General features: G+C 40.3%; 1 non-coding gene across 1 annotated transcript; it reads right to left on the bottom strand.

The window, feature by feature from the left end:
* Positions 1-1,079: 1,079 nt before the first annotated feature.
* Positions 1,080-1,187, bottom strand: LOC112700497 (small nucleolar RNA R71). The gene has a single exon (XR_003153406.1). It is a non-coding gene; the product is annotated as a small nucleolar RNA R71 (small nucleolar RNA).
* Between the last annotated feature and the right edge of the window lie 4,947 nt (positions 1,188-6,134).

Genomic DNA, 6,134 nt, shown 5'->3' with positions numbered 1-6,134 from the left:
CTCACCTATCAAATCCCACTATTCTCTTCACCACTCACATCCATCCTTCATAAAACCTCACCTACCTCACCATTCAAATTCAAACCACTTTCTGTCCCACACCCACCCATAATGGCCGAACCATACACCCCCTCTCCACTCCTATATAAACCAATCTTCACTCCTTCATTTTCACACACCCTAAACACTACTTCTCCCCTTTGGCCGAATCACATAGCCACATCCATCTCCTCTATTTCTTCTTCTTCTACTCTCTTCTTCCTTCTTTTGCTCGAGGACCAGCAAACCTTCTAAGTTTGGTGTGGTAAAAGTATTGCTTTTTGTTTTTCCATAACCATTTATGGCATCTAAGGCCGGGGAAACCTCTAGAAAGAGGAAAGGGAAGGCAAAAGCTTCCACCTTCGAGTCATGGGAGATGGAGAGATTCATCTCAAGGGTGCATCAAGACCACTTCTATGAAGTTGTGGCCATAAAGAAGGTGATCCCCGAGGTCCTTTTCAAACTCAAAAAGAGTGAATATCCGAAGATCCAACATGAGATCCAAAGGAGAGGTTGGGAAGTTCTTACTAACCCCATTCAACAAGTCAGAATCTTAATGATTCAAGAGTTCTATGCCAATGCATGGATCACCAAGAACCATGATCAAAGTGTGAACCCGGACCCAAAGAATTGGCTTACAATGGTTCGAGGGAAATGCTTAGATTTTAGTCCGGAAAATATAAGGTTGGCATTCAACTTGCCCATGATGCAAGGAGATGAACACCCCTACACTAGAAGGGTCAACTTTGATCAAAGGTTGGACCAAGTCCTCATAGACATTTGTGAAGAGGGCGCTCAATGGAAGAGAGATTCAAGAGGGAACAACTTTGAGCTTAAGCCTCAATTAGTTTCTCTAATGCAACAGAATTGCAAGTTCCATGGACTTCCATTGGAAGATCCTCAGACTTATGTTATTCCCTTTTGCTGTAAGAGACAGAGCTCGGATATGGTTGGACTCACAACCTAAAGAAAGCCTGAACTCTTGGAAAAAGCTAGTCAATGCCTTCTTGGCAAAGTTCTTTCCACCTCAAAAATTGAGTAAGCTTAGAGTGGAAGTCCAAACCTTCAGACAGAAAGAAGGTGAATCCCTCTATGAAGCTTGGGAAAGATACAAACAATTGATCAAAAAGTATCCTTCTGACATGCTTTCTGAGTGGAGCATCATAGGTATCTTCTATGATGGTCTGTCTGAACTGTCCAAGATGTCATTGGATAGCTCTGCTGGAGGATCTCTTCATCTGAAGAAGATGCCTGCAGAAGCTCAAGAACTCATTGAAATGGTTGCAAATAACCAATTCATGTACACTTCTGAAAGGAATCCTGTGAACAATGGGACGAATCAGAAGAAAGGAGTTCTTGAGATTTATACCCTGAATGCCATATTGGCTCAGAACAAAATATTGACTCAGCAAGTCAATATGATTTCTCAAAGTCTGTCTGGAATGCAAGCTGCACCAGGCAGTACTAAGGATGCTTCATCTGAAGAAGAAGCTTATGATCCTGAGAACCCTTCAATGGAAGAGGTGAATTACATGGGAGAACTCTATGGAAACACCTATAATCCTTCATGGAGAAATCATCCAAATCTCTCATGGAAGGATCAACAGAGACCTCAACAAGGTTTCAGCAACAATAATGGTGGAAGAAACAGGTTTAGCAATGGCAAGCCTTTTCCATCATCTTCTTAGCAACAGACAGAGAATTCTAAGCAGAGCCACTCTGACTAAGCAACCATGGTCTCTGATCTAATCAAAACCACTCAAAGTTTCATGACTGAAACAAGGTCCTCCATTAGAATCTTAGAGCCACAAGTGGGTCAGCTGAGTAAGAAAGTTACTGAACTCCCTCCTAGTACTCTTCCAAGCAGTACAGAAGAGAATCCAAAAGGAGAGTTGGTGGACGAAATTGTGATCCTCAAAGTTGGTCTCTTTGTATTTGTATGAAATCAAAAATACCCCAAAGAGATCATGGTGTGATAAATTGGGATCTTAATAATCCCTGGTGTGATCATAACCCCGTTCAACTTAACCAGCAAGTGTACTGGGTCATCCAAGTAATACCTTACGTGAGTAAGGGTTGATCCCACAGAGATTGTTGGTATGAAGCAAGCTATGGTTACCTTGTAAATCTCAGTTAGGCAGATTAAATAGTTTTGGGTTTCGAAAATTAATAATAAATGGAAAAAAAAGGGATAGAAATACTTATGTAAATCAATAGTGGAAATTTCAAATAGGCGTATGGAGATGCTGTGCTCCTCTTGAATCTCTACTTTCTTATTACATTCATCCAATCCTTCTTACTCCTTTCCATGGTAAGTTGTACGTAGGGCATCACCGTTGTCAATGGATACATCCCATCCTCTCAGTGAAAACGTTCCTATGCTCTGTCACAGCACGGCTAATCATCTGTCGGTTCTCAATCAGGTTGGAATAGAATCCCTTGATTCTTTTGCGCTTGTCATCACGCCCAGCCTTCAGGAGTTTGAAGCTCGTCACAGTCATTCAATCCCAGAATCCTACTCAGAATACCATAGACAAGGTTTAGACTTTTCGGATCCTCATGAATGCCGCCATCTATCTAGCTTATACCACGAAGATTCTGTTGGGGAATCTAAGAGATATGCGCCCGGCCTAAAGTAGAACGGAAGTGGTTGTCAGTCACGCGCGTTCATAGGTGAGAATGATGATGAGTGTCACGGATCATCACATTCATCAAAGTTAAGTGTAACGTATATCTTGGAATAAGAATAAAAGAGAAATTGAATATAAAGTAATAGTAATTGTATTGAAACTTGAGGTACAGCAGAGCTCCACACCCTTAATCTATGGTGTGCAGAAACTCCACTGTTGAAAATACATAATTGAAAGGTTCAGGCATGGCCGAATGGCCAGCCCCCTGAATGATCAAAAGACCGAATGATCAAAGACTAAAACAGTCAAAGATTAAACTGTCAAAAGATGTCTAATACAATAGTTAAATGTCCTATATATACTAGACTAGCTACTAGGGTTTACATGAGTAAGTAATTGATGCATAAATCCACTTCCGGGGCCCACTTGGTGTATGCTTGGGCTGAGCTTGATCTATCCACGAGCTGAGGCTTTTCTTGGAATTGAACTCCAAGTTATAACGTGTTTTGGGCGTTCAACTCCGGATCATGACGTGTTTCTGGCGTTTAACTCCAGACAGCAGCATGTACTTGGCGTTCAACGCCAAGTTACGTCATCAATTTCCGAATAAAGTATAGACTATTATATATTGATGGAAAGCTCTGGATGTATACTTTCCAATGCCGTTGAGAGCGCGCCATTTTGAATTCTGTAGCTCCAGAAAATCTATTTCGAGTGCAGGGAGGTCAGATTCCAACAGCATCAGCAGTCCTTTTGTCAGCCTTTTTCAGAGTTTTGCTCAAGTCCCTCAATTTCAGCCAGAATTTACCTGAAATCACAGAAAACACAAAAACTCATAGTAAAGTCTAGAAATATGAATTTAACATAAAAACTAATTAAAACATCCCTAAAAGTAGCTTGAACTTACTAAAAACTACCTAAAAACAATGCCAAAAAGCGTATAAATTATCCGCTCATCACAACACCAAACTTAAATTGTTGCTTGTCCCCAAGCAACTGAAAATCAAATAGGATAAAAAGAAGAGAATATACTATAAATTTCAAAATATCAATGAATATTAATTCTAATTAGATGAGCGGGACTTGTAGCTTTTTGCTTCTGAACAGTTTTAGCGTCTCACTTTTTCCTTTGAAGTTTAGAATGATTGGCTTCTCTAGGAACTTAGAATTTCGGATAGTGTTATTGACTTTCCTAGTTAAGCATGTTGATTCTTGAACACAGCTACTTATGAGTCTTGGCCGTGGCCCTAAGCATTTTGTTTTCCAGTATTACCACCGGATACATAAATGCCACAGACACATGACTGGGTGAACCTTTTCAGATTGTGACTCAGCTTTGCTAGAGTCCCCAGTTAGAGGTGTCCAGAGCTCTTAAGCACACTCTTTTTGCTTTGGATCATGACTTTAACCATTCAGTCTCAAGCTTTTCACTTGGACCTTCATGACACAAGCACATGGTTAGGGACAGCTTGGTTTAGCCGCTTAGGCCTGTATTTTATTTCCGTGGGCCCTCCTATCCATTGATGCTCAAAGCCTTGGATCTTTTTTACCCTTGCCTTCTGGTTTTAAGGGCTATTGGCTTTTTCTGCTTGCTTTTTCTTTTTCTTTCTATTTTTTTTCGCCAGTTTTTTTTTTCGCAAGCCTTTGCTTTTTCACTGCTTTTTCTTGCTTCAAGAATCAATTTTATGATTTTTCAGATCATCAATAACATTTCTCTTTGTTCATCATTCTTTCAAGAGCCAACAGTTTTAACATTCATAAACAACCATATCAAAAGACATATGCACTGTTCAATCATTCATTCAGAAAACAAAAGGTATTGTCACCACATCAATATAATTAAATTAAATTCAAGGATAAATTCAAAATTTATGTACTTCTTGTTCTTTTGAATTAAAACATTTTTCATTTAAGAGAGGTGAAGGATTAATGGATTTTATTCATAGCTTTAAGACATGGTTACTACATACTAATGATCATGAAGTAGAGACACAAAATATAGATAAACATAACATAGAAACCGAAAAACAGAAAGAAATAAGAACAAGGAATGAATCCACCTTAGTGGCGTCTTCTTCTTGAAGGACCAACAATGTCCTTAAGCTCTTCTATGTCTCTTCCTTGCCTTTGTTGCTCCTTCCTCATTGCTCTTTGATCTTCTCTTATTTCATGGAGAATGATGGAGTGCTCATGATGTTCCACCCTTAATTATTCAACATTGTGGCTCAAATCTTCTAAGGAAGTGTTGAGTTGTTCCCAATAGTTGTTGGGAGGAAAGTGCATCCCTTGAGGCATTTCAGGGATTTCTTGATAATGAGTTTCCTCATGCATCTCTTGAGAACCGTGGAGGGTCTCTCTTGCTTGCTCCATCCTCTTCTTGGTGATGGGCTTATCCTCTTCAATGAGGATGTCTCCTTCTATGATAACTCCAGCTGAGTAACATAGATGGCAAATAAGGTGAGGAAAAGCTAGCCTTGCCATGGTGGAGGACTTGTCGGCTATTTTGTAGATTTCATTGGAGATGACCTCATGAACTTCTACTTCCTCTCCAATCATGATGCTATGAATCATGATGGCCCGATCCACAGTAACTTCAGATCGGTTGCTAGTAGGAATGATGGAGCGTTGAATAAACTCTAACCATCCTCTAGCCACAGGCTTGAGGTCCAGTCTTCTTAGTTGAACTGGCTTGTCTTTGGAGTCTCTCTTCCATTGAGTTCCTTCCACACATATGTCCATAAGGACTTGGTTCAACCTTTGATTAAAGTTGACCCTTCTTGTGTAGGGGCGTTGCATCATGGGCAAGTGAAACGCCAACCTCACATTTTCCGGACTAAAATCTAAGTATTTACCCCGAACCATTGTGAGATAATTCTTTGGATTCGGGTTCATACTTTGATCATGGTTCCTAGTAATCCATGCATTGGCATAGAACTCTTGAACCATTAAGATTCCGACTTGTTGCATGGGGTTGGTTAAGAATTCCCAACCTCTTGTTCGGATCTCATGTCGGATTTCCAGATACTCATTTTTCTTGAGCTTGAAAGGGACCTCAGGGATCACCTTCTTCTTTGCCACAACATCATAGAAGTGGTCTTGATGGCTCTTAGAGATGAATCTTTCCATCTCCCATGACTCGGAGGTGGAATCTTTTGTCTTCCCTTTTCCTTTTCTAGAGGATTCTCCGGCCTTAGGTGCCATTAATGGTAATGGAAAAACAAAAAGCTTATGCTTTTACCACACCAAACTTAAAATATTGCTCGTCCTCGAGCAATAGAAGAAAGAAGAGAAGAAGAAGAAGAAGAAGAGAATATGGTAGAGAGGGAGAGATGTAGGTTCGGCCAAGGTGAAGAAGAGGGGGTTGTGGTTTGTGAAAATGAAGTAGAATGGAAGGGTATATATAGGGAGAGGGGGGAGTGTATGTTCGGCCATTTAGGGTGGGAATGGGTGGGGAAATGGGGTTTG

This window comes from Arachis hypogaea, chromosome 6 (assembly GCF_003086295.3).
Source record: "Arachis hypogaea cultivar Tifrunner chromosome 6, arahy.Tifrunner.gnm2.J5K5, whole genome shotgun sequence".
NCBI lineage: Eukaryota > Viridiplantae > Streptophyta > Magnoliopsida > Fabales > Fabaceae > Arachis > Arachis hypogaea.
Note: the sequence above shows the minus strand (reverse complement) of the source record. Positions and strands in the feature narration are given on the sequence as shown.